Source organism: Periophthalmus magnuspinnatus, chromosome 17 (assembly GCF_009829125.3).
Source record: "Periophthalmus magnuspinnatus isolate fPerMag1 chromosome 17, fPerMag1.2.pri, whole genome shotgun sequence".
In the NCBI taxonomy this organism is placed as follows: Eukaryota; Metazoa; Chordata; class Actinopteri; order Gobiiformes; family Gobiidae; genus Periophthalmus; species Periophthalmus magnuspinnatus.
In genome coordinates this window covers 4,147,237-4,174,022 of record NC_047142.1, presented here as the reverse complement: position 1 = coordinate 4,174,022, position 26,786 = coordinate 4,147,237, and the positions used below count along the sequence as shown (strand labels likewise).

The window sequence follows — 26,786 nt, the reverse complement described above, 5'->3', positions numbered from 1 at the left end:
TCACAATATTTATGTGCTTCAAAATGTGTTATCCTGACAGGCCTATGTGTACTACTACTACTACTACAATATTATATCAGGGACCGCAACCTCAGAATACAAAATAAATATGACTTTATGATGCAAGAGGACAGTGATGTGGACAAAGTGATATTTGAAGACGGCGATCAGCATCTCCAAAGCCCGAGCGCTGATAAGATAACAACACTAATCTACTTTTTCAATCCCCTGCCCACCTCTCATTGAGTATTCTATGATTCAAATGACGACTGCGTACGATTTCATCTCGTCAAAGTGAAGTATATTAAAATGATTTGAATTCAGGATCACGGGGGCCATTGCAGTAACTCCAGCACTTACACTGTGAACGCTCAGGCTCGATATTTATAATCCAGGAGTGCTACCCTTACCATTATTAATTATTAAAAGGACCCACAGGTGAATGTATTCTATTTATTCAATGATTTAAATGAACTGTGGCCATGGAAACCGCATTGAAAAAAGATTTATAAACTTTCGAGTATTAAAATATTGAAGCAGCACACGCGCGGTCATGCCCAGCCCCAAATCCAAAACGTCTATTTCGATTTTACTGCGCATCCTTGAACACGTCTGAGTGAAAATCTATCACCGACACTTAAGCTCGCTATGGCAAACCTGAGTCGCGCGTCTGATTTTATCGCTGTCGATGTTATTTTAAGGTGAGTTTGGGGGAAAAGGACGACGCCGCAGCTGTCATGGAGTTTTGTTGTGAATGGATAAAATTTGCTTTGAGGGCCCCGGGAGGAAGAGGGTCACAGTGCAACAGTCGTGGAAGAGTAGTAAAGTAGATTTTAAAGTGGTGTATGAACGTGCATTGTGTTCTGCGTCCTGATTGGCTGTTGGACTGTAGACCATTGTCCATCAGTCTCCTCCGTGCCGTGTCTCCTGTCCAGTACAGAATGTGTTCAGACAAATTTACATAAACGTTGGATCTCAGTGTGACTCTGAAGTGCTGTACGTTTGCAATTTGTTTTCTCCCCGACAAAACCCACAATGTCGATGAAACGTTCTGCACCGACAAAGACGCCTACGAAGGTTTGAACTTTGTGTTTAAACAAGAGAGAAATGTGAGAAAATGTTAACGCCTGTGTGAGAAAAGTGTATAAAGTGTGTGGTGAGGGGTTTTACAGACAAAAACATAGAAAATAATTATAAAATGTAAGTAACAGTAGTAGAAGTAGTCTAGTAGCAGTAGTTATAGTAGTAGATGATTATGGCAGTCATTAATTTTGATACTTTTGCTGCGTTTTGTTCCATCCCACACATCAGCTGTAATCACCAAAATAAAGAGTGTGGTGAACCTTCGTTTTCTCCCCGACAAAACCCACAAAGTCGATGAAACGTTCTGCACCGACAAAGACGCCTATAATACTGAACTTATTTTTAAAACTCTACGAAGGTTTGAACTTTCAGAGTGTTTAAACGAGAGAAATGTGAGAAAATGTTAATGTCTGTGTGAGAAAAGTGTATAAAGTGTGTGGTGAGGGGTTTTACAGCGACAAAACAGAGAATAATTGTAAAAAATAAAGCTGATAGTTCGTGGGCTATTTTTAGAACGTAACCCAGTGTATAGAAAGAAAAAAAAACAGCAAGAAAAAACATTGATTCAGTTGTTTCTGTTTATCAAAATCACTTTATAGGTCTCACATAAATCTGCACAAAATACTCTCTAAGTACATTTTTAAACAGGTGATTTAACTTAAGTCGATTTTTTAATGTAATACTTTTACTTGAGTATGTTTTTGCACCAATATCTGTCCTTTTACTTAACAAAACTGCGTACTTCTTCCACCACGGCAACTCAAGTACCATCCTGTCCTAATTAATAGACTTTGTGTGTCTCCTCGGTCATAGAACAGTCCCTGACCAGCCACCTGTCTCAGCCCTTCTGTATCTATCCCTCTGAGCAATTAGACCTGGTCTGGGTCCACATGCTGCGAGGGCTAACGCAGAGCACGCCCGCTCGGTGACCCGTCGCACGGCTAATGAGGGGGATATGCATCTGCACGTGACGGGAACGCACGAAACGGCTCCAGACGGCTCCAGCTTCTACGCGGCGCTTGTCCATTCAAATGCGAGTTCACGTGGTCTGTGTGTAGAAATGCCTCGCGGTGAAGTCGATCGATACTGAAGCTAGCGAGCGCACGTAGAAAAACAGCGGGGGGCATTGATTGAATGATTAATAGCCTCGGTGTTAGATAGGGGGCGATGTGTTTGGATTTGAACTGGAGTCGTACAACATAATCCAACTCTAATCACACTTTAGTTCAAAATGAAAGATGTGTAGTCGCTGTTCTGGATGGAAATAGTTACACTTTAAAGCCAGTGTGTGTGACTTTTTAGCTAAATATAAGACTGGGGAAAAGCACATTTTATTTTTTTCCATTTTGGTTGTGTTTTTTGCGCTGAAAAACGGTTTGGAGTGAGTAGGTTTGCATCTCCACCAACCTGACACTTATCTTCCTGCTTTTTTTCATGGAAGTGTTGTTTGTTTGGCTATAATCTTCCACAGCATGGCACAAAACCTAAGTATGTCCATTTTGGTTGTGTTTATTGCACTGAAAAATGCCTTACAGTGAGTGGGCTTGCATCTCCATGAACCTGACTCTTGTCCTCCTGCTTGTTGCCATGGAAATGTTGTTCGTTTGGCTGTAATCTTCCACACCATGCCATAAAACCTCTTTCACGTTCATGCAGAGTGGTCCAAGTTATGGTTTTAACGTTATATTTCGATGGAAACGTGCAGTTAAAAGCCTGTCTCTATAAATACTACATCCACTTATCATTCAATACGTGACAGATGGAGTTATATTCTTTGGAGTCAGTATTTATCAGGACTTTTTCTTTGCACCAGTGGGAAATATAGCGTTTTTTGTACTACTGAGATGATCTTCTATGATTAATTATACAAACTTGCTCCCATTCTGTTATTTACTTGTTGCAGTTTGTGTTTTTTCGCTCTACATGTACATTTAGAATCATTTTTGAGGGATAATTCTGCTGACTTTTTAAAAATAAATGTTTCTCTATTACTATTAGTTATTAAGTACAGACCATTTTCAAATATTAATGTCAAAAGAAAAATAAATTCTGACATTCTGACTGAGGAGACGTGTCCCGCTCATCCGAGTATATAACAGTAATAATATAGTAGTAGTATTGCTGGGTTTCAGATGACATCGCCAAAGTCAAACGGGTCTATTGTCCCGGGCCCCAGGGTCTTAGGGGCCCAGAACTGGACCCTTTGTCGGGAGCTCATGTGAGACTTCTTGACCCGGACCCCCAAATTTCTGTCGACGACCGGACTTGTCCATAATGTTCTCCACTAGATGGCAGCTGTTTTCACTGATAATGAAGTACAATTATATAAAAGCTGCTTAAACATGGAACTTATTAACAACATTACAACAATAATTTTTCATATTCTTAACTTTTTTTTAAGCATTATCGTGATATTTTCGTTAATCGCAATTATTTTGAGGCCGTTGTTATCGACCGGGAAAAAGGTGGTTTGTCCGCTCTGGGTGGTGAGTCCATCTATGTTCCTACCCTTATGGTCATGAGCTCTGGGACAAGATCACAGATACAAACGGTGTCCCAGGGAAGACCCAGGACACGCTTGAGGGACTATGTCTCTTGGCTGGTCTGGGAACGTCTTGGGGTCCCATTGCAGGAGCTGGAGGACGTGTCTGGGGTGAGGGAAGTCTGGGAGTCCCTGCTTACGACTGCTACCCCCGTGACCCGCCGTGTATAAGCAGAAGAAAATGGCAATTATTTTGGCCATAATAATCGTGACACAAAATTTCAATATTGCCCCACGTTACATCAGCACATTCAACTGTTGTTTTGGACCTGATTAAAATAAATGAATAAACTAAATGAACTAAACTAAACTGAAGTGATGTTTCTGCTCTGTGGTAATTCTACAGTCCGGTCACATTTTGTTCAATACTTGAATCCCAACCAAGAAATGTACAGGCACGTAAAGGCAGTAATCCTGTAGAGCGAGATTTAAGTCCCGGCCATATAAAGACTCTGACACAGGGCCGGGTCATGTTTCTGCATCGTATCGTTTGTTCCTTTTTGTATCCGAGATGGAAATGGCAGCACTTTAGGACAAATGGGCAATAAAGCGTCAAGTATCTGATCTGGAGCAGACTGTTCCTGACTGAGGTACAGATCCATAAGAGCCGGTGCTGTGAGCTGAATCGTGCCCCCGAGGAAAAGTACCACTCCACAATATGGCCTCTTCTCTGCCAGCTTCACACCGGCGCGAGAATAAGCACAGCTGGCAGTTTTCATGTGTTGCACTGTGTTAACGTGCGGTGGGTGGTTTTGTGAAACGCAAGGCCAGACTGAGAAAAACTGTATTATCCATAGACACTATAGATTTCCATTTGAGCTTGTTAGTAACGTCGCATTTAATAATAAGGGGGGAGAGTGTTTGTCCGCTGATCCGAAGGTTGGCGGTTTGAATTCCTGTCTGTGTACGCTGATGTATGAACGTGTGTGTGAATAGGTGAGTGGTTCCTTCATGTAAAACGCTTTGAAAAGTGCCTTGAATGTGGAAAAGCGCTGTATAAAAATGGGACCACTTACCATTTACCAAGAGATGTTTGTGGCAGCATGTTAGATTTCAAGTTTAGGAAGGCGCTAGGGTTGTCAAAAAAATCTAAAACCAGATAGCAAAAGACGGAATTTAAATGTGTGAACTCGACACATCGTTGTAGGAGTGAATACGTTTCGCTGCTCGTCCTGGTTCTGGTCAGATTACTGCTGGACACTGCCTTATATCTGTCTGAAGGAAGGAGCTAACTACACAAACTATAAATCATAAATCATCTCAAAAAGTTGTCAAGATCCCACTCTGCCCTACGTTTTTTGCGTCGTTTTTCCTCCTCCCTTCTGTGTCGGAGCCTGGAGCTGGGCGGAGATTCTGGCTCCTCCCACACACACCTGTAAACCATCTACAATCAAGCTACACCTGGGGAGGACAAAGGGACCGAGGACCTGACACTCAGCGCCAGATCGTCCACGTATCCTCTGTGGCTCAGTCTGGTTTTTGCATTTACGACCTCCGTACTCAGCTGGCTGTTTTTTGTTCTTTGTCCGATCTCGCTGCTTGGAACTACTCAGCTCCTCCGCCTCCGACCCAGCTCTCCACAACCGGTACGAACACTTCAGCCTCCGACCGGTACGAACTCCCTCGCCTTTGAGCTCGAAGACTACAGCATACGACTCCGTTCTCAACTGTTTGCAGGGTCAACCTTGAATTGCCTTTCCGTGTCTGTAAATAAATTTAGTTTAAACCTTTTTACCCGAGTCTGAATCTTTGGTCTCCCTGTCGGTCAATGGTCACGTTTTTATATAGTACTTTTCCACTTTCAAGGCACTTTTCAAACCACTCACTCATTGGAAACAGTGGGGTGACCGTTCATTTTCTGTGGCTGGTCCCAGACTTTGGAACTCTTTGCCCCTAGAGTTACGCTCAGTCACTACTTTGTCCCTGTTTAAAGCCAAAGCTAAAGACTCATTTGTTCACGATTGCCTTCATCTAATGACTGTTTTCGTTTGTTGTTTTGTATATAGAATTTTTGTTGTTGTTGTTTTTATATTTTACATCGTACATTTTACATTTTAATGCACTTGAAAAGCACTTTGGTTCCGTTTTTGCTGTTGTAAAGTGCTATACAAATAAAGTTTGATTTGATTGATTGATTCACTCACACATTCATACACCAGTGTACGCAGACACTGGGGGTGATGTGGGTTAAGTGTCTTGCCCAAGGACACAACAACATTGACTTACAGATGCTGGAATCGCTTATACAGATCTATATCAGAACTAGTCGCCCTGCCATTTTAATCTCTTTCTTTTACACCTTTTAGTTACACTTCCCAGGCTACTTCCTTGATAATACGAAATGATACTGAAAGAGTAAAACACATTATCAAAATTCTACTTTGCTCCAAAAATAAACCAGCTTTCATAGACGCAGAACTGTCCCCATTTACCATTTCAAACACACATGTCAGGGGGTCGCACACAGGGCTAATTCTAGTGAAGAAAACGCAGGCAGAGCTCGGCGCCTGCTACGCCTGCTATTTGTGTAAACAGACGTCCAATTATCCATCCAGAGGTCAAGCAGCTTTTCCGCAATTAAATCCAATAGAAATCAAATGTTGTGCTGCATTTTCACTGTAAAAAGCCTTATAGAAATCGGCCCCAGAGGAAGAGTGGACGCTGGGCTCTTGTTTTAAAAGGAGAAAGTGATGCAAAAACAAAGTGAAACAGAACCACAGCTGTTGTTTGGAGCACCTGCTTTTGTTTGGTTGTGTTTTTAACTTTAAGCACCGCTCTGTTTGAATGTGAAACGATCATTCAAGGTTAAGGACTAACTAAAATTAGTGCAAACGACTACAGCTGGACAAGGGAGTTCTTTTCTTTTGCTTTCGCTTCTAAATCACCAAAAGCTCAGATTTAAGAGGTGTATACTATGCATTTTTCATTAGCTGTGGTACTTCACGTTGTAAGCGCTCAAAATATATTCTGTGTAGGAAACGAGTCAATATTTAGCCCTGAAATTATTAGAACCAGTTGAATCTGAGAGAATCTATTATATTAGGATCAGTGTTGGAACGTAGCGAAGTAAAAGTAGTAAAGTATTGTACTTAGGTAAATTTTAAGGTGGATAATTTTTACTTTTACTGCATTTAAGAGCAGTATTTGTACTTTCTACTCTGGTATATTTTTGCACAGGACTGAAAAGTTAAAAGTTCATTACTGTCTGAGACCTGCGGAAAAGGCTGACTTCATAATTTGAGCAAACAAAAATGTACAAGTTACAGCAAAATGGGTACTTCTAGTATTTTTGATGGAAGCACTGTTTTGTCTGTGAATAAACTCCATCCGGATGTCCTCAAGCGCCATCGTTTTAGCTTTATCTGGGTCAAATTGAGGATACGTGTCACATTCACGGGCTTTTCACATGGTAAACAACGAATCGATGAAAGGTCTGACTCTTGTGAGCTTTAAGTCCTGTTATAATGTTGTTATGTCCTCAAAAACAGACCTGGAGTTGTGTTTTGCTTCATTCACACACGTTTGAGCAACACTTTATCATTAGTCTGTCTACATCTCCAAAGCTCTTTAACGACTGAGCACATTATAGAACATTGTATATCTTTTTTTAAGCCATAAAAATCATGTTAAAGGAAGTATCAGCTTGTACTTTTGCCTTTTTTCACACAACTACCTCCATTTCCATCCTTATTTTTCCTTGCATCAAATAACGGTACCTGCGCTCTGATTGGTCGTCTTCGAGGGACAACGTAAGCGGATTTACATGATCGCACAATTGGTCGCGGAGTTACGGTAATGGAAAGTTCGCCACCGCGGGTCCGTCGGCGGCGATAGCATCCGACGCTATAGGGTTATGTGGTAGTTTTCAAGTTAGCGGCTTCTTTTATCTTTAGTTTAGTACAGACGAGCAATTCCAAGGCTAAAATCATCCAAATGACGATGGTGGTGAAGGTGTACGGAGTTTAAAAACACACTGGCGCACTTACTGTATTACTACATGATGACATCACAAGGTGTAATAGTGTTTTCAGTTTGAGAGAAGAACTCCTAAGCCTAAATATGCAGGATTTGTGTGTGAATGAAACAAAAAAAACACAACTCCAGATCTGTTTGTGATGAAGAAACATCATTATAACAGATGAAAATAGCACAATATGATCCCTTTAATCAAAAGAATAACCCATTACCAAATAATCATTAGTTGCAGCCCTTGTTGCTAGGTAACTTTGTCATCGGGGTGGAAGAAGAGAACATGTTCAAACCTGTGCATCAATGAAGAAACTGTGGATCTTTGGCCGCGGTTACGAGCCTACGAGACCCGCGGCAGAACAGCGTGACGATCGTGAGCACTTGAAAACAAAGGGTCACGACAGACGCCATTATCCCTACAACACGCTGTTTCTAATGTGCGTTTAATGTGCTAAGTGCTGGGATCTTACCAACTTAACTCCTCTGTAAAATGAGCAGTGTTTTAGCCACCTACTCAAACCACAAATGAACATCCACTCACTGGGAAAACAAACGCCAAAAAAAAAACAACTCGAAAACCTACATGCAAACGAAATTCATGCGTCTTCTGATGTTTTTTACGCTACCCCCCCCCCACGCGTCACATCAACATCAGATAACGTGACCTTTGTGTGGAGAGTACCCGGTTCAAGTAGCCATCTCGACCTTGCCCGTCTCCCCTCGACACTATGATGTATTACGCTCTGCCCGCGTAAGCCGTTTTCTGCTGTTAGCTCCTGTGAACAAGCATCCTCGCCTGACTCACTGATGATAACAATAAAAGCTTCATCAATAAATTATAACGCCGCCATTTTCACCCCCACATAAACAAATAAAGTGTGTGCTCTCTCAATTTTTCAACCCATTTGTTTTGCATTTTGATTCTATTTCCAGGCCAAAAACGTTCCGGTAAGAATGGGGCCGTCTTTAAGGTCAGACTAGTTTTATCCGTTCACTTTCCGTGCAGCTAATCCGCATTTTCCTCTCTGTTCCCTCTTTGTCGAACCCTGCTTTTTTGTCTGGGGCGCTCGCTGCTAGAGTGTGAAATGGATCTTTGCTGATCTCTGAGCACCTGGTTTCCAAGGGAACCCGGAGAGTCATTTGAGTCAGATTTGCGGTGGCGATGGAGCTTTGCCGGTGCACAGAACAGTAAGGGAACTAATGCGGCTGTTGATTTCCCATTGAGCGCCGCGGAGGATATTTGCCGCGGGCTTACAACGTTAGACCTTCGAGAATCTCAAATATGATCCGAGGAAAACTTCGGAGGAGCTGTCAAGTTTAGGCTGAGACTGGACACCTGAAACACAATCCGTCCGGGTACTGTAATGTAGTAACAGCCGAAGACAGAGGCTGACATGAGTCCACCGTCGGGCTAAACTTTTCCTCTACTGTAGAAGTCCATCAATAAGTCATGGCCATTCATCAGAGAGATTAACTATTCATGCAAGCTGTCTTTTGGTTCATAGAAGTAAGGGGCCTCAACGTCGCTCCTCGCCCGATGTTGACAGCCGACGTCTTTCCAAATAAATGAAGTCCAAAGAATCATGTTAAGAAAATGTCAATTTGTGAGAATGGAGTTGTCAGAATCATGTCAGCTTATTGTACCGGAATATATATATTTTCCATCACTTTTGGGAGGCGTCTTGAATGAAACTACATTTATATTATAACCCACATCCCACACTGCAGAAATACAAACTCAGGAAGCAATTATCCCACTGTAACAAAAGGATCTAACCAGAATATTTTAAAATACCTGATCATTTTGATCTGTTTTATAATTGGCTTTTATTGAGGAAACAAATAGTAGCTGGTATTTTTGATCTTCAACTTAATATGTGTTCTGTGTTTTGGAAACTGCTCACATTTTTGGCTTTGGAATCTGAAAACACAGAAGACCAAATCTAATTGCTGCAAACCCCAAAATATTGCTAACAAGTTTTACTATTCTAGACTCACATCGGTTTGGATACGCGGTTTGGGTCGGGAATGGAAGAAAGTAATAATTGCCTGATCCTAAATATAGCCCAGTGTTCTGTATAGTGTATTTTGTATCAGTATAATAGACTTCACTCATAACTAATTTAGAAATCTTTTATTTGACGAAACATTCACCCAATGCTCTGATATGTTCCGGTGTAATGAACAAGATGAAATGGTTGTTTAGTTCTAATGTTTATAAGTTTTATAAGCATTATTTCTCTGTAAAACCTGGAAAAAGCGGGAAATGATTTTGTTTAAATGAGTTCATTGGTTTTTGTAACACACGTCTGGCAACTGGACTATTGTATTTTATTGTATTTTATTAATAGCGTCTTATAAAACCATTAAAGGGCTCGGAATTTTTTGTATGCAACACACAATAAAATAAAAATAAAATATATGGGGTGATATATAATAAATAATTAAAAAAAAAAAAAATAATAATAATAATAAATATAATAAATACAAGAATCAATCAATCAAAATATAACTAATCATAATAGTCGCTGGTTGGAAAATAAATTACTTTGCCGAAAGAAGGACAGAAATACATAGATTAGACCAAGCCTGATTCAAAGTGCTTTCAGATATTGCCATAGACTTACATGTAAAGGGACATAGCTAACCTGCTACCGTCACGTTACAAACAGGAAGTGAGCATGTGCACAACTTCGTGACTTCTCTCTCTCTGTAACTGCTGCTGTCAGACTCGTCATGTTGGTCTTAAAATGTTGGTTTCAACCCGTTTTTTTAGATAAACCCTGTGTTTTTATTTCACTATTGTGTCCGCAAATCAAGATACGAACATTAACAACAGACAAATCAGGTGCTTTCTTTCCCCGAGGTCGCTCCAGCCAGCGTTAGCAGCAGGTTTGATTGACAGCGTTGCTAAGCGTCCGCTCCCTGCTAAACCGGCGGCGTGGGCGGGAAGGGGCGTTACCTTCCACAGCCTCACAAAGAAGATATAGAGTATAAATGATGTGTTTAACAATGTGTTTAAATGCTTTTCGTTAGGAGTTAGTTCGCCAATTTGTGTTGCATTTTGTAACTGAAATGAAGACGCTGCAAAAAGCTGTGACCCCCTGTGATCATGTTTACTGAAATAACATATTTTCACACTGTTGGCAGAAATACAATGCACAATCAAGAGAGTTAAACCTGTTTGTTGCTTAAAGCTCGTATATTACACAAAATGGACTCTTAAGAGCTTTACGCCATGTAATAATGATGTTACTTCCTCAAAAACAGACCTGGAGTTGTGTTTATTTCGTTGTTTTATCCACACATGTTGGAGTAACGCTTCATTTCTAGTCTGTACATCTCGAAAGTGCTCGAAATTCTTTGTTCTACTTCGTGTAGTGGTAGTAATAGTGGTAATTTTCAAGTTAACAGCTACTTTTTAGCTTTAGTTCAGCAAAAATTGTCAATCCCAGGGCTGAAATGGTCCAAACGATTCTAGAGAAGGTACGTGGAGTTTAAAAACACAGTGGAGCACTTCCTGTTTTACAACATGACATCACAACGTGGAACAGAGTGTTTTATTTGAAAGAATAAAGCCTTAATATGCAGTTTTTTATGAGTTAAACATGTGTGAATGAAACAAAAAACACCTCCAGGTCTGTTTGTGACGAGGAAACAACATTATAACCGATCAGAAAACAGCGTAATACGGACCTTTAATGATGTTACCGTTCGCCCCGTTAAATTCACAGCCTCGGTGATAAAACATCGACGTGTGCATGTGCAAACTTCCTCCATTCCGTTGCGCACACTGCAGTCTTATCCGGCAGCCGAAGGTGAGCTGCTCAAATCCTAATAGTGTGATTTACAGCGATACTTTTCTGCCATTATCTTATTGCACTTGGCGATAAATTATTCAATAAACTATGAAATGTTTTCTTTGCCTGACTATACTCCCTCAGTCCTCTACAGTATAGTGAATGTTGTCAACTTCGAAATTAAATTAAACCCAGCCGGTGTGTCTCATTTAAGAAGTCCATAAGGGGCCTTAGCTCTCGTCGGTTTGTCAGAGAAGGTACATTACCGGAGAGCTGCCAGGGGAGCTCCTATTGTTTCTATTACACTTAGCGGTGCAGCCATGGATCTGGGGAGATGTCTCAAATGAGGTAGAATTTTAAAGAGATAAAGAAAGGCATCAAGAACAAAAGCATAGCGCATACGGAGCAAAGCAGCCGTACCGAGTCTATATAATGAGAATATCTTAAGGCGAACGTCAATTTTATAGGAGCGATTACAGCTGCGGACCGACAGAGTAATGCCATTCACTGCCAAGGCGCCGTGTGAGCCTTTTATGGCCTCAGAACAAAATGTTACTCATTTGCACAACAGTATTGCCCACCAGCATTAAGCAGCAGGTGGGGGCTGATCTGACGGTTCCAGCAAAACCAAAGCTAATTCCGCATTATTCACGATTATTGACACCATGAGCAAACACAGAAAGCTTTAATTGCTGTTGTTGTCTAGTGCGTTGCCAATCCCCCAGTTTGTGATAAGCTTCATGAAATCAAACCATGTGAAGATAATAATTCGTACGTTTAGTGTTTATGTGAAGAGTTAAATCGCAAAAACGCTATAGTGTACAGCGGATTTTATCAAGAAGAGTTAGAATCGTACATTTTGCTTTTGAAAATATTGCAATATTAAGAGTAAAACTGCAAGGCTCTGATGACTTTTTCAAATGGCACTGATCTGTTTTTGCAAATTAACTCTTCCTACATAGAATATATTAACCTGAAATTAATATATTTTTTCGTTTTTATGATTAAATTATGACCTATACTCGAGTCGTCACTTACCTAATGCATTTCGAGCATCCTAATTATTCACCATGATGAGTTTTTAAGCGCTTTCCACAACTTTCAGAGACCAGAGTGGAGTTTTGAAGTCACGGTAAAGCGAAAAACAACTAGCACGCTGACGTAAACCTCCTGATTAGACAATAAAGCGCTTTATAATTAGATTCCGACAGCGCGCAATGGACTTATTTTGACCTGAAGATCTGCTTACGTATCTGTACTGTGAGTTTTTCCGAGCGGAGAAGGAAAGTTTAAAGAACAGGGGGACGTTTTGGGACAGTTCTCCATTTGCTTGTTTTCTATGTACCGTATTTTCTGGACTATAAGTTTAAAAAAAAGCATAATAATGAAGAAAAAAACACGGTTGTCTGTGTGACCGTAATGAAGATGTGAAATTATATACTCAGATGTGACTTATATTCCACATATAAGTCGCATCTGAGTATAAGTCGCACCTCTGGTCAAACTATGAAAAGAAAAAAGGTGCGAATTATTGTTGGGAAAATACAGTACCGTTGGTTAATCTGTCAATTGACCAATGTCTGTTTCACTGTTGGGTTTTCTAACTTTCTGTTGGTTAAATCGATGATCTTGTTGAAAACTTGAGAGAAAATATGCTTAAAAACATGGGAAAAAACTTTAACTGGCAGTTCATCGCCAGGTCACGCCACGATTTAAAATAATATCGTCCCTACTGCCTCCTTCAAGTTATTAATTTACCCTGGTGCCATCGGGGAACGCATGTGTTTGGAGAGAGCCGGAGCCGTGCGGACTATGTGCCCGTAATTAGAAGTCTATTGATTTCCTATGTGGCTTTAAAGGAAGTAGTAATAAAAAAAAAAAGCAGATGGGCAAGAAACCCGCCTTGATCTGTGTCGTCTTATTAATGCATATGCTTGAGAAATCGCAAATGAAAAGCTATGGGAAGACGTCCACAATGGTCTGACACGATCAAACGTTGAAGTGATATTTTCTTAAGCTTTCTGCCACTTTCCAAGAATCAGTCATGTGGCATATTTGGAAAGTCTTTTGTTTGTTTTTAACTCCAGCTGGTTCCATTTCCACAAAAAAAAATCCCAGCTCTGTTTTCTCGGAGGATGTGAATTACCAACAAACTCTTGACACCGGATCTTTTAATCAGGGACGGGACAAACGATGTGGGGGATGCGAAATCAGTTTGAGGTAACCCCCACTGTTCCTCGTCCTGATTGTTTCTTATTTATAAAAAAAAAGTTCTAAAAATGAAGTCAAATTTGAAGTAAGTAAAACCAGAAGAGCTATTATCCTTTCAGAATAATTACACAGGAAGCCGACACAAAAAAGCTCGTCTAATCAGGCCAAATATGTGCGAGTGCGTTATGAGATTTTCCGCGGCTCTTTGTGTGAGTCACCTATGAGAAGTGAAGCCCTGTTATTATCATGTATTAAATGATGACAACGGGAGCGGCGCTAGCACCTATCCAAAGTTTAATCACTATAGCAGAGCATTAGACCTGCTCCGTCAAAAAGAACAGAAAGACTCACTTCTTCCCACTCATTTGAGACCATAAAAAACACTTTCCTTTTTAATCCAATCTGAAAGAAACCAGATTTTAGACCGTTGATCGTTGACATAATTTTAAATGGGAAATGTTTGTATTTTTATTTAGCGCTTTTTCACATTCTCACCCATTCACCCCGGTGTTTAAATAAGGTATTTTCCAACGGTACAGCACTAGATCTTGATTTACTAACGCTAAAGTAAATAACACGCACCCAAAAGCGGAGTGCAGATCTACGGAAAGCGTGGGAACTCATGAAGATGCCGTGCGGATTAGAAGAAGGACCCTCCTCACACTCACACTGACACACACATTGGGGAACCCTATAAAACACTGTCAACATGCACATCTCAGGACTCTTTTCTATCCTTTCCGGAGAGTCCATTGCTTCATTATTCACTTCATCTGTGTGGAACTCATTAAACCTTCTGACTTTATGTTTCAGACTCTTCGTTCCTCTTTGACGCTTACACCAGAACCGAACATTCTTACATGCCCAACGACAGAACACAACGACAGCATTCATCTGTGGGACCTGGAGCTGCACCGGCAACGTGTCGGTGTGTGTTTCTGACCGCTCAACCAACGATGTTTACGTCGAGAGCGGGATTCAAACCGCCAACCTGATCAGTGGACAAACACAACCGACTGTTACTGATTGAGATTTCAAATAAGACTTTTCTGGACTATGAACTAAGACGGGGCATCAAACTCATTTTAACCGAGGGACACATCAATAAAATGGCTGCTCTCAAAGGGCCTGATATAATTTAAGACAGTATAAATGTAATCAAATGTAACGTAAAATAAATGCAACTACTTTTTAATCTGGTTAATTAATCCTTTTTGTATACTTATTCAAATATTGCATGGATATGAAAAAATGAGTAACTGTGTATCTCCTGATAAACTGATATTTTAAGACAGTCATACTTTTTAATTGACCTTGTCGCGGGCCACATAAAATGATGTGGCGGGCCGCATTTGGCCCATGGGCCTTGAGTTTGACACATGTGAACTAAGAGAAGAGGCTTATTGACGCAAAACAAAGCAAAGCAAAGTAATTACATCTAAATGATACCGGAAATGTATATTTTGTTGGCGTAGGTCAACTCTATTTAGATGTTCTAATGCAACATCACATAAAGTCTTGGTCAAATTTGGCACAAAAAAAAAGTAATTTACAAGCTTTATGGGATCTAATGAGAAGTTATCAACAGCTTAATAGATCAGCACAATGACTGTTAGAGTGAGACAGTTAAAAAAAATGTATATATACCCTGTTATGGTCTAGTGATGGTAAAAATACTGCTTAGACCTAAGAATTGACCTGCGGTAAATGCTCTATTTAATGAGTCAAAAGGCTGTTCTATCTCACAAACATGAACAACGCACCCATATAACGTAAGCCTTCACTTTTCAGGGCCAAAGATACTATTTTCTGCAGTGGTCCTATCTCAAAATATCACAATAAAAATTCAACAAAAACAAATCTCATCCTTTTCTCAATAGTGAACTTTGCAGATGCTTTTTTCAAAATCCAATCTTACAATTTTTTGAAGGATCCTGTCAAGAGAGTATCAAACAAAACCACAAAATGGCCTACACGAAAATATGATTCTTGGCGGAGATGAAGCTGATTTTCTCCCACTCTGAAGTCTTTAACACAATTTATACTGATATAATCTTATCTTATCGTTACACGTCTCAAAGTTGACTGTGCAATGCAAAGCAGATTGTAAGACAAACCGCGTATAAGAGCGAGCAAACAGCGTATACGCATCAGAGAGTCCCGCGCATTTCAGTTGGCGTGTTCGTGTTCGAGTCAAACGGAGACGCAGACCAGTGGGTTTAACCGTGGAGAGAATCTGAGACAACTCAAACAAACTCACGTCCAAAACGCACGGAGCCAATTTACATTTTCCTTCGAGCCATTTCCTCATTCACACTTTGAAGATCGTTTGCAATGGTGCTGAACTAATGCAAGTGTGTGACATGGATTCTCTAAGCTTCAAATCACTTCTATAATGGTGTGTTTTAGTAATGGCTGCAATTTCCCATCTTTCCATTAAAACGCCCATATTACGCCATTTCCTGATCTATGTTATGATGTCGTTTCCTCGTCACAAACCCACCTGGAGTTGTGTTTCGTTAGCATACAAAATGACGCATATTTAGGCGCATATTTAGGAGTTCTTCTCTCAAAATGGAAAACTACAGCTTCATGACGTCACGAGTTGTAACAGAATACTTTGAGCTTTGGAAAGGGACATATGGGCACTTCAACTCTGGCTCCAATTCACTTTCTATTGAAAAACCAAGGTTCCTCTCTCTGTAACTGCTGCTGTCAGACTCGTCATTTTGGTCTTAAAATGTTCGTATTAACCCGTTCTACATGATCGAGGTGTTTTTATTCCGCCATTGTGTCTGTAACTCAAGATATGACCATTAATAACAGACAAATTGGCTCTTCTGTTGCTATGCTAGCCTTGACGAACTTCATTTGACTGAATCTGAACGCTCTTTATACAGTTTATGAGACAGACTGCTGTAATAATAAAGGATTACTCAAACATTTATGAAAGAAACTCACACAAGAGTTAATTTTGTGAAATATAGAACATTTGTCAACACTTTGTCTAACAGCGTAAAACCCTCATGTCAGTTACTTCCTGCTCTAAGAATCTGGACGTCTCCTCCATTACTGCGGGCGTTTGCATCTGAAACTGATACGAGCAGAGAGATTCTGTCTCTACATGAGAAGATGAAGAATATCCAATCAGGAAGGAGCTGGCTGTACATAATCCACAGAGGAGAGGAGACATACGGTATCACTATAAGTCAATGAGGTGAGGACGCTACCCAGAAGTCTTTGTGCCGCTATCAGAGTGAGTGTGTGAATTTCACCAGCTCCCATTTTCACCGGAGCCTTTCAAAAAATGCCCTACTTGGCTCCGAGCATGGCTAAAGAGGGACTGTTACGCTGTCAAGTCTGCACTCTCGCTGGAATGGGGCATGAAAGTAAACATTTTACACTTAAAAAATTCAAATGCGCCGACAGCGTTCAGCAAAGGACGAAAAGCGCACGGTGAAATGAGCAAAATGCAAAAGGGATAGTCTGGATTTTACACCAGGCACAGTGATTTCACACAGGTCAATCAACAATTATGCAGGCGTCAGGAGAGGGTTGTTATCTCAAGTGTCCAAATTGTGCTCATTTTTTACCTGTAAAGAATAAATAGCTTTCTTGTTACACAACATCCTCATTAAAGTAAACACACGGTTTGGTGAAGCACTTTTTGACCTGTGCAGTGACCACTCAAAGTTATGTAATCCCCAAAAGGATCCTGTGTCCGTTGGGTCTCCAATATACTACTTACTTCACAGTGTTTCCTAGAGCAGGTTTTACACGTGACAGGAGACAGCAATTAACGCCCACTCCCCTTCACTCAAGCTGCTTTTTCCATTTAGTTATCAACTTTTATGTACAGTTCAGCGGGAAAATTGGGCTCTGATTCACGTCTTACGCAACAATAAGAGGCAGTTTTCATCCGGGCAAACGCACATGGGCGAGGCTGTTTGTGTTATAGACTCTCCTGTAGCTTATAATTGTTGGTGGCTGGGGTTACAACGGGGCTTATTTAATATTTATGCACAAGTTTTGAAGTTGTGTGCAGGAACATATACTGCAGCTGCTAACTGCAAAGAACCCAACAGCCTGGAACAACAGGAGAGAAACGTGCATGCAAAAGTAGACAATTCTTGCGTTTTTTGTGTCCGTTTTAATAAAGATGGGGTACTTACAGCGACGCATCACGTTACAGGCTGATAGGAGCGTTAATTAAAAAAAAGCCAGACGCATAAAACAGCTGAAATGAAGCAGTGTTGGAGTCGTACCTGATCCGGTTGCGGCGCGGCTTTGACTGGACCGTGTGCGTCTTTGGCTGAAGTCATCACGGTGAAGAAGAGGAGGAGAGGCGCGCGTCTGCTGCGGCTCCCGGCTCTGATCAGGTGCAGACGGTGAAATAAACGAACGGAGGGAGGAGAGAGGGAGAGAGAGAGAGACGCGCAGAAGGAGGGAGAGGGAAGGAGAGAAAGCGCGACGCACCAAGTTGTGGACTGAAAACGATGGAGATGAGAAGAAAACACAGTTCAACCGGAGCGGCAACGTGGGAGGCGCGTCCTGCCCAAGAGCCCCGGCGTGTTAAAGAGCCGTGGAGCCACATTACAGCGCGAGCGTGGAGAGGAAGCGGGTTAAAGGGCAACGGATGCGAGTTGACATATTGGCACCGTGGCGCAAGAACTTCGGTTTAACAAAACAGCTGGAAATGTGTCGGTTTTGCGTTAAAATCCTTGGCCACATAAAATATCAATAGGTTTATAATTTTTTATTTTAGGGTTAAAAGTCTGGCTTCAGTTAAAGAAAGGCAGTTTTGTAAGCATTTTTCAACAGTTCACGATTGACAATTTGAGGTTGAGCAGAAAAAAAGAAGCAAAGAAGCAAGAGCAAAAAATAAAATTGGCTCAAATAAGACTAAAATCTCCAAAACCCTAACCTAGATGTTTGATTAAAGCTTTCAGTGTAGTGTGGACAATATACAAATGTAATGCAATGCTTATTTTCTTACAAAAGGTGTAAAACGTTTTGTTTCTCATCATGCAGCAGTGGACATATATCACACTAAGGGAAGCATTTGTTCTGGTCATTTTGGTTAAAGCCACATCTCAGGAATGTGTGACCCTCACTCTGGAAGGGCTATAAAACAATCACCTTGTTTGACTTTGCTTTAAATTTCTTTTCTATAGAATGTTTAACCCCCATTCTTCTAGTAGTAAGAAAACCCTGGTACAATCTCACTATGTCAGACTCTGCACAAGACCCTCGAAGACTCCGCGCAAGACCCTCTAAAGACTCTGCACAAGACCCTCTAAAGACTCCGCACAAGACCCTCGAAGACTCCGCACAAGACCCTCGAAGACTCCGCACTAGACCCTCGAAGACTCCGCACTAGACCCTCGAAGACGCCGCACTAGACCCTCGAAGACGCCGCACTAGAACCTCTAAGACGCCGAACTAGAACCTCTAAGACGCCGAACTAGAACCTCTAAGACGCCGAACTAGAACCTCTAAGACGCCGAACTAGAACCTCTAAGACTCTACACTAGACCCTCGAAGACTCTGCACTAGACCCTCGAAGACTCTGCACAAGACCCTCGAAGACTCCGCACAAGACCCTCGAAGACTCCGCACAAGACCCTCGAAGATTCTGCACTAGACCCTGCAAGACTCTAAAACTTTGCACAAGACTCTGCACAAGACCCTGTAAGATTCTGCACAAGACTCTACACTAGACTCTACCAGACTGCTTCAGACATCACTACTCACTCGACTCTGCTTTGAATTTCACTGGACTCTGCCTTTAACCCGACTTTATCGCTGTACCCGGCATTAAAGATCTCCAGAACGATCCCTGTGCCTCTGCGCCTGTTCTCTACGGAACAGAACAGAAACCCACAGTAGCCTTCATAGCATCTAGCAACAAACTTAAAAGACATGGTCACGTTTAAGGTCAAATTAAACCCCGCGAGACTGCATGTGTAAGCAACAAAGCTGGCATTTGGGTTTTAGCTTGTAATCCTTGTTGTAACCATAGCAATCACTTATTCATCAAGAGATTAGTCTAAGTGGCATTATGTGGTGCTAATGAACAGCCTTTGTGCTTGTCAATATTCAGTTTCGCGTTCTCTCCGCTGCGTCCAGCCCACTCTTCGCAGCGAGCCCCCCTCCTCACTATATACAGCATAAAGGAGAGCTCAAGGTTTGTCCTTTCCCACCTGCTCCTATATTTAGGTGTATAGCAGGCTCCACATCCCACCGCTCAGCTTGGAACAGCGGATAATATGGAGACCTGTCAGCTTGGATCAAATCACTGTGGGCACTCATTACTGGCGAGTCCATTACACAGGAAATGGAGAGGCTCAATCAATGGCAGAAGAACTAAATACTTCGAAGAATCAGCTCTTTTTTGGATGGGATTGTGGGATTGGATCTGCTTCGAGTTGGAGTGCACTCAGGACCAACAGCGGCTGTGTTTACATCCACACCATTATCTCATTTCGGGAGTTATCAGATTATTGAAATGTCATGTAAACAGCTGCGTCCGATGGGAGTAATCTGGTTTCTTTCTTATTGTTCAAGCCTGTGCAAGGTTTGAGAAAATTACGCAAAAATTGGCAAACTAATGAGACAATTATGAGAGAGAAAATGGTGAAGGTTCAGTTATGCTAAAATGTACTATAGTTTGTCTTCCAAATAAACCTGTTACTTTAAACAGTTAGATATTACGCCATTTTCTGATCTGTTCTAATGTTGTTTACTCATCACAAACAGACCTGGAGTTGTGTTTTCTTTCATTCACACATGTTAAACACACAAACCCTGCATATTTAGGCTGGTTCAGGTTCTTGTCACAAACAGAAAACACTCTGTTCCACCTTATGATGTCATATGGTAATACAGGAAGTGCTCCACTGTCTTTTTATACCCCATTTTGTGTAATATCGAACCTTTAAAATCCATTAATTAACATGTCACCAGGCGTTTTTGTTGATCTGTTTTCTTTTGTGCTGTAAACACACTTCAAAAATCAGATCTAATTATCAGGTTACATACACCCACTGACCATTTTTGGATGTGGTAAAGTGCAGATTTGCAAAGTAAATCTATACGGGAGCCCATAGACTCCATATTGACTCTGGCATATGCCCATACTGCTGGAGAATCAGCAAATAAAACAAAGGATGTGAGCTGGCCCTGCGCTGGAGCCTCGTCCTCCCACATGCAGCAGAAATAGTGCCGTTCCTATAACAAAACAATGTTTGTGCTTTACCTCTCTCACCATGTGTCACAATCTCTATTCTTGTTAGCGCGGCGTGTCTGCCTATTTGCGGGGTGCACACACTGGGGCTGTATGAGGAAACGTGCAGGGTGCGGCGCGTGTCTTCACAACAACAGTCATGCACACTCCTGGCCTTTTGAACCAGTCGTCTGCTGAAGGAGAACCCACTCTGCACGCGCTGATGACAGTCTCTAAAGTCACACACACGATGCGGGGAATGTTCGGCACGAGGAAGACGGGACAAAGGCGGCGTGAGAGCGGGGCGGTGTCAGCGATGGGTCACTTCCACGTGTAGTAAAACAGGAACAGCAACAGAATGTGATAAACTTACACAAGAGTACGTCTGTGCAGCTGATCTGATTTGAATCACTGCCTTTTTTTTTTTCTTTTTTTTCCTCAAATCAAACCAAGAATGAATAATAAAAAACAGCAGTGAATTATTCTGTTGTGAAAGTTATGGGTGCTCAACATTCTCTCCCACAAAACTTGAAGCGAAACCGTGCGAATCTACGCCAGCTTTTAAAAACTGAATCACAAAACACTAAGGAGGTTAAGTTAATTCTTCATCTACAAGTGAACTTTTGGAAACAACAAATTATTTCGAAGTGTTTTGTTTCATTCACGCATGTTTAACACTATTTCAATGAGCAGCTAGACATACGACACTGTGGAGACTGTGAGGTCCCCCACCGAAGAACCGCCTTTGGACAGAACACTCTCTCTGTGAGGGCCACTAACATCTGGAACAGTCGTCCTCTGCATATAAAGGCTTCTTCAGTTCTGGTCAGATTACTCCTGGACACTGCCTTATATCTGTCTGAAGGAGGCGCCAACGACACTGAAACTGTAAACATATTGTCTCCAGTTTCAGCTTAAACGACTCTATTCAACCTTTAACAACCAGAACTGCAGAAATGTCTTCACTCCTGCAACGTTTTGTCCAGTTTTTACAGATTTAACTTCATCATTTGCTGTAGATCAAACCTGGACAACTGAGGATTTACACAGACAAACTTCACCTTTGTCACTTTTGTTTCACGCTTTGCACATTTCCTTTTGTTCACTTCACCTTCCACACTCATGGTTCATTAAATTACTTGTTTATTACACCATTTTTCCATCTTGGTATTTGTTAATTCTCTGATTCTACACGAGCTGCGTCAGAACAAAACCGAAAAAGGTTGAATGAGGAACTTTTGACTCATTACAGATGCAAACTAACAACTAAAGTATCCACTAAGGCTGTAGTAAGAGCCCTACACTGATCAGCTTTAAAACACAACTGAAACTATGGCTGAAAACAAACCAGTCATGTGACCACTAGACTTTTGTTTGTGCCGCTTGTGTTGCATGTTGTATTTTTTATGCATTTGCCTGCCTAGGGACTACGGATGAAAACTAGCTTTATAGTTAAAATCCAGCATATTTACATCTGTTTGATACTGATGTTCATTAATGTGCATTGTCCCTATCAAATAAATAAATAAAATGAGCACCTAGACGTACGACACATGTTTAATGCAGCTCGAGGCAGCGACAGAGCGCCTCTCATTTCAGCACCACATCGATGGACAGCTCCTCTCCCACTGGACTCACTAAAGCTGAAGTAAAGGAGACAAGACAACTTTAAAAAGCCCGTGTAACGCTATTTTCTGATCTATGTTATAATGTTATGTCCTCACAAACATGCCTGGAGCTGTGTTGTTTCATTCACATGTTTAGCACAATTTCAAAGTCCAGACAATCACAGTTATACATACCTGATACATGCTAGAACAGGCCTACGCATAAAAAACACGTGTATTCATCACAAAACAAAGACGAAGCCATAATGTGTCGCGTTGTGTCGCAAGTGCAAAAGCTGTCCTTCATATACAGCACATGCACATACGACCTGGGGGAAATATAAGGTGTTTTTGCCAGCAACAAAAGCTGAATTATTAACGAAGCTGCCGCACAGTCCGATTGTTCTGAGGTGAAACTCAGTGCCATAGTTGTCTTTAGCCCAAGGCCAGGCTCTGGAACTGTAAAAAAAAAAACACTTCTCCACTCAACCCAGGGTGACTTTACTGCAACTCTCTGGGTGTGATTTGGATTATCATTTTCAAGCTTAATTTCTGTTTCCAAAGTACATTTTAACTCAACATTTGATCAAACCTGGTCTCAAATAAACCTTAACCAAATCATAAGCTTACGTAGATTCTTGGGGCGTCCATGTTTTTCACAATGTCACTTAAATACTGGAACACACATGTATACAGTGTGTGAATGTGCCTGTGTATATGTTATGTGTGTGTGGGTCTGTGTCTTATATAATGTCGACCATTGAGAAAAATACATTGAATTGAACTGAATTGGATGAAATGGAAATCAAATGTTAAATATATACTTTGAGATGTATGCAGTGATTTAGCAGGAGCAGCCTTTGGTCTCATGGATGTAATCTCACTTTATAGATCCCTTTTGAACCCTGAGTGTTTGTCGTGTCGTTCCCGTCTCGAAGGAAAGTAAAAGAACATCATATAAGCTTCACCATGCCATACTTGTTAGCGCGACTAATGAACAAAGCCCATAGACAGAAATAAAGCAGCTCCACATAATCAAACGTCTGGCAGTTACAAAGATAAAACTTAGAAACCCAAGTCACATCGTCGTTTTTCTCACTGCTATGACACGGTGTGAACTTCAAAGTTGAAAACAAAGGTTGTGTTTTAAGTTCCTTTCAGAGCAGCACAAAAGCACAAAGGACTTTAAAAGGCCACGGAGCATAGCAGCCGCCGAAATTGGCACCTCTGTCAGCGAGACGATCGTCACACGGCCCGAGGCAGACGCACGGCCAGCTTTCTGCCACGGATCGTTTCAGCACCACGGCTACGGACAGCTCCTGCGACGCCGGACTCACTAAAGCTGAGGTAAGACACGGGACGACTTTAAACGGCCCATGTTACAATATTTTTGATTTATAACAAAAGCTGAAGTTAAAGCTGGCCAAACGCTTCTTCAGTTTTGGTCAGATTGCTGGTTTGGATGAACGTTTTGTCCAATTGATAGATCTAACTTTGACTTTTATTATAACTCAGACGTGGACGATTGAGGGATTATACAAATGTCTGATTTACAATGTTGTTTCCTCCTAAAAACAGACCTGGAGTTGTGTTTTGTTTCATTCTCACACATTTAACACACAAACCCTGCATATTTAGGCTGAGTTCTGAGTTCTCACACTGAAAAACACTCTGCTGCACCTTGTGATGTCACGTGGTAATACAGGAAGTGCTCGTCAGTGTTCATCTTCTGATCCGAAAGTCGACGGTTCGAATCCCGCTCTCGACATTAAAACACCGCTTAACATTTTAACTCCGCACATCTTTACTACGATGTTTTCAGTCCTGGAACTTTCAATTTCTACTGAACGAAAGGTTAAAAAAATAGGCGTTAACTTGGAAACTAACACTTCATGACATCACAAAGTGGAACAGAGTGATTTAAGCTATGGAGATATGGACAGACTTGTAATAAAGTGTGACTCAAACATGTGTGAATGAAACAAAACACAATTCCAGGTCTGTTTTTGAGGCGGTAACAGCATTAGAACATGACATAAAGCTCAAAAGAGTCTGTTTTTTTGCGTAATATAGGACCTTTAATGCATCGCCACTAAAGAGTTAAACCTTTTACCTGTACACAGTCCGCTCTCCTCAATCCGTATTATCTGCTTCTCTTTCGCACTCAGCCAAAGGATTACGTGACACAGAAACTCCTGACAATTAGCCGGGAAAGAACAGAGCATAATTTAAAGGTAAACACTGCGTTAAAGTAAGTGGAACTAAAGGGGAACTTAAGAGTGGAGCAGAGCAGGGAGGGAAAAAAAAAAAAATCTGGAGCACGAACACAGCGAGGGGTAAAGCTATTGATCATTATAACACAGGCTCTTTGCTGAAAACACCTTCACACAACGCACACACACACAACACACACAATCATTCATCTATCGTTAATTGGACAAGCAAGACATCCTGGTGCGAGGAGGGAACGAATTAGCGGAGATTTTTATAGTTATAATAAACTGATCCAGATTTTGATTACTTAAAGGGCCGGTGTTACGCTGTTTTCTGATCTGGTTTAATGTTGTTTTCTCATCACAAACACACCTGGAGTTGTGTTTTTTTTGTTTAACGCACAAACCCTGCATATTTATGAGTTCTTCTCTGAAACCGAAAACACCACCTTGTGATGTCATGAGGTGATACAGGAAGTGCTCCGGTGTGTTTTTTAAACTCCACACACTTTCACTTGAATCATTTGGATGATTTCAGCTCTGGAATTGACAATCCGTACTGAAATAAAGGTCAAAAGGAGCTGTTAAATTGAAAACTACCACTTCATGACATCACAAGGTGGAACAGAGCGTTTACGTTTTGGAGATGAATAAACCGGGATTAATCAAACGTGTGGGAATGAAACAAAACACAACTCCAGGTCTGTTTTTGAGGCAGTAACATCATTTTAACATGACTTAACGCTCACAAGAGTCAAGTTTGTGTAAAATATGACCTTTACTTACTTCAAATGTCAACATAATAAGAATAATTCAACTTATAAAACCACTAACTGTATTTTCTTATATATAAGTTTTCACCTACTAAACATAGTCACTGCCTACAACTGCGTACTAGCTCCCCCCAGTGATCAATGGCTGTTTGGCATCTGTATAAATAATTAATAAGACAGAACAGTAAGAAGTCACTTAAGACCTGATGAAGCTGAGTGAATGTATTTATACGGTACACGCACACACATTACTGTTACTTCTACTGTAAACAAGTATAAAACAGGGCTGTGCAGTTCATCAAATTGGTTTTAATCGTCAATGAGCAGGTTGAGTTTGTTAATAAAGACGTTTAAAGCCAATCCTCTGTCAGTAAAAAGCAGAAGATCATGTGGTTTGGAGCAAAAAATGTATATTTGTTGTTACTGCGTCGCCACAAATCTTAGTCTTATTTGTCCCAAAGGTTTGCCTCCTCCTGCTTCTTTCCTTTGGCTGTAATCTTCAGGTTTTGGCGGCGTATCTTTTAAAATACATCACGGAATTATGCAACAGTTTAAAAACAAAATGATCACGTCATTATAGAAACAAATTTTGTGTCGCATTTAATTACAGAAAAGAAATAGTTCAAGCAACTTTCTTTCTGAACTAGATTATGGAGATATAATAAACATATCACATCCGCAAAATGGCTGCCGTCAAAGGGCCAGATACTTTTTTTAATTGTTAATTAATGGTTTCTGTATTTATTACTTGTTCAAGTTACAAATATTACATATGTATTTGCAAAGATGTAAAAATATGGCTGTGTAACTGTGTGTGTCCCGTGATAACATGACATTTTAACACCATCATACCTTTAAATTTACCCTGTTGAGGGCCACATAAAATGATGTAGAGGGCCAGATTTAGCCCGTGGGCCTTGAGTTTGACACATGTGCCTTAGATTAACTTTTTCACTCAGCTCTTCGTTTCATAACAGGTGATGAATTTAAACCCCAGACGATGACAACAGACTGACTCAATATCTCACTTACTTGTTTAACTTTGATACGGGAACTTTTAATACAAGATCTCATGACAGTTTACGTCTAAAAACTGTCTGCACGAGAACTGAAATGGGCAAAAAAAATGGAATATATTTGAAGAACGTGCAAAACTGGATATATTAGTGCCACAAATGCACGTTAATAATCTGGTAATGAACATTTATACTCACACCTGCTCCTGTTTTCAATGTTTTAAACGGATCTTAATAGTTATTCGTTTGTGTTTGTTTTTGTATTTCTCTATATTTTAACAGAGCGTTCATAAAAGAGACAGCCTGGTGCTCTCATTGGGCTCTCCGTGTATAAATAAAGATAAATG

The 26,786-nt window shown here is 40.9% G+C and overlaps 1 protein-coding gene across 3 annotated transcripts in view; it reads right to left on the bottom strand.

The window, feature by feature from the left end:
• LOC117385715 (dipeptidyl aminopeptidase-like protein 6) overlaps positions 1 to 26,786 on the bottom strand; it is a 167,675-nt gene that overhangs the window by 53,675 nt on the left and 87,214 nt on the right. Inside the window, exon 1 of one of the 3 annotated variants that reach the window (XM_033983032.2) lies at positions 17,871 to 17,914. The exons of the other annotated variants lie outside the window; for them this stretch is intronic. The gene's annotated coding sequence lies outside the window, so the exon portion shown is untranslated. Of the gene's footprint in view, positions 1 to 17,870; positions 17,915 to 26,786 lie in introns of those variants that run through there. 3 annotated transcript variants of the gene reach the window in all.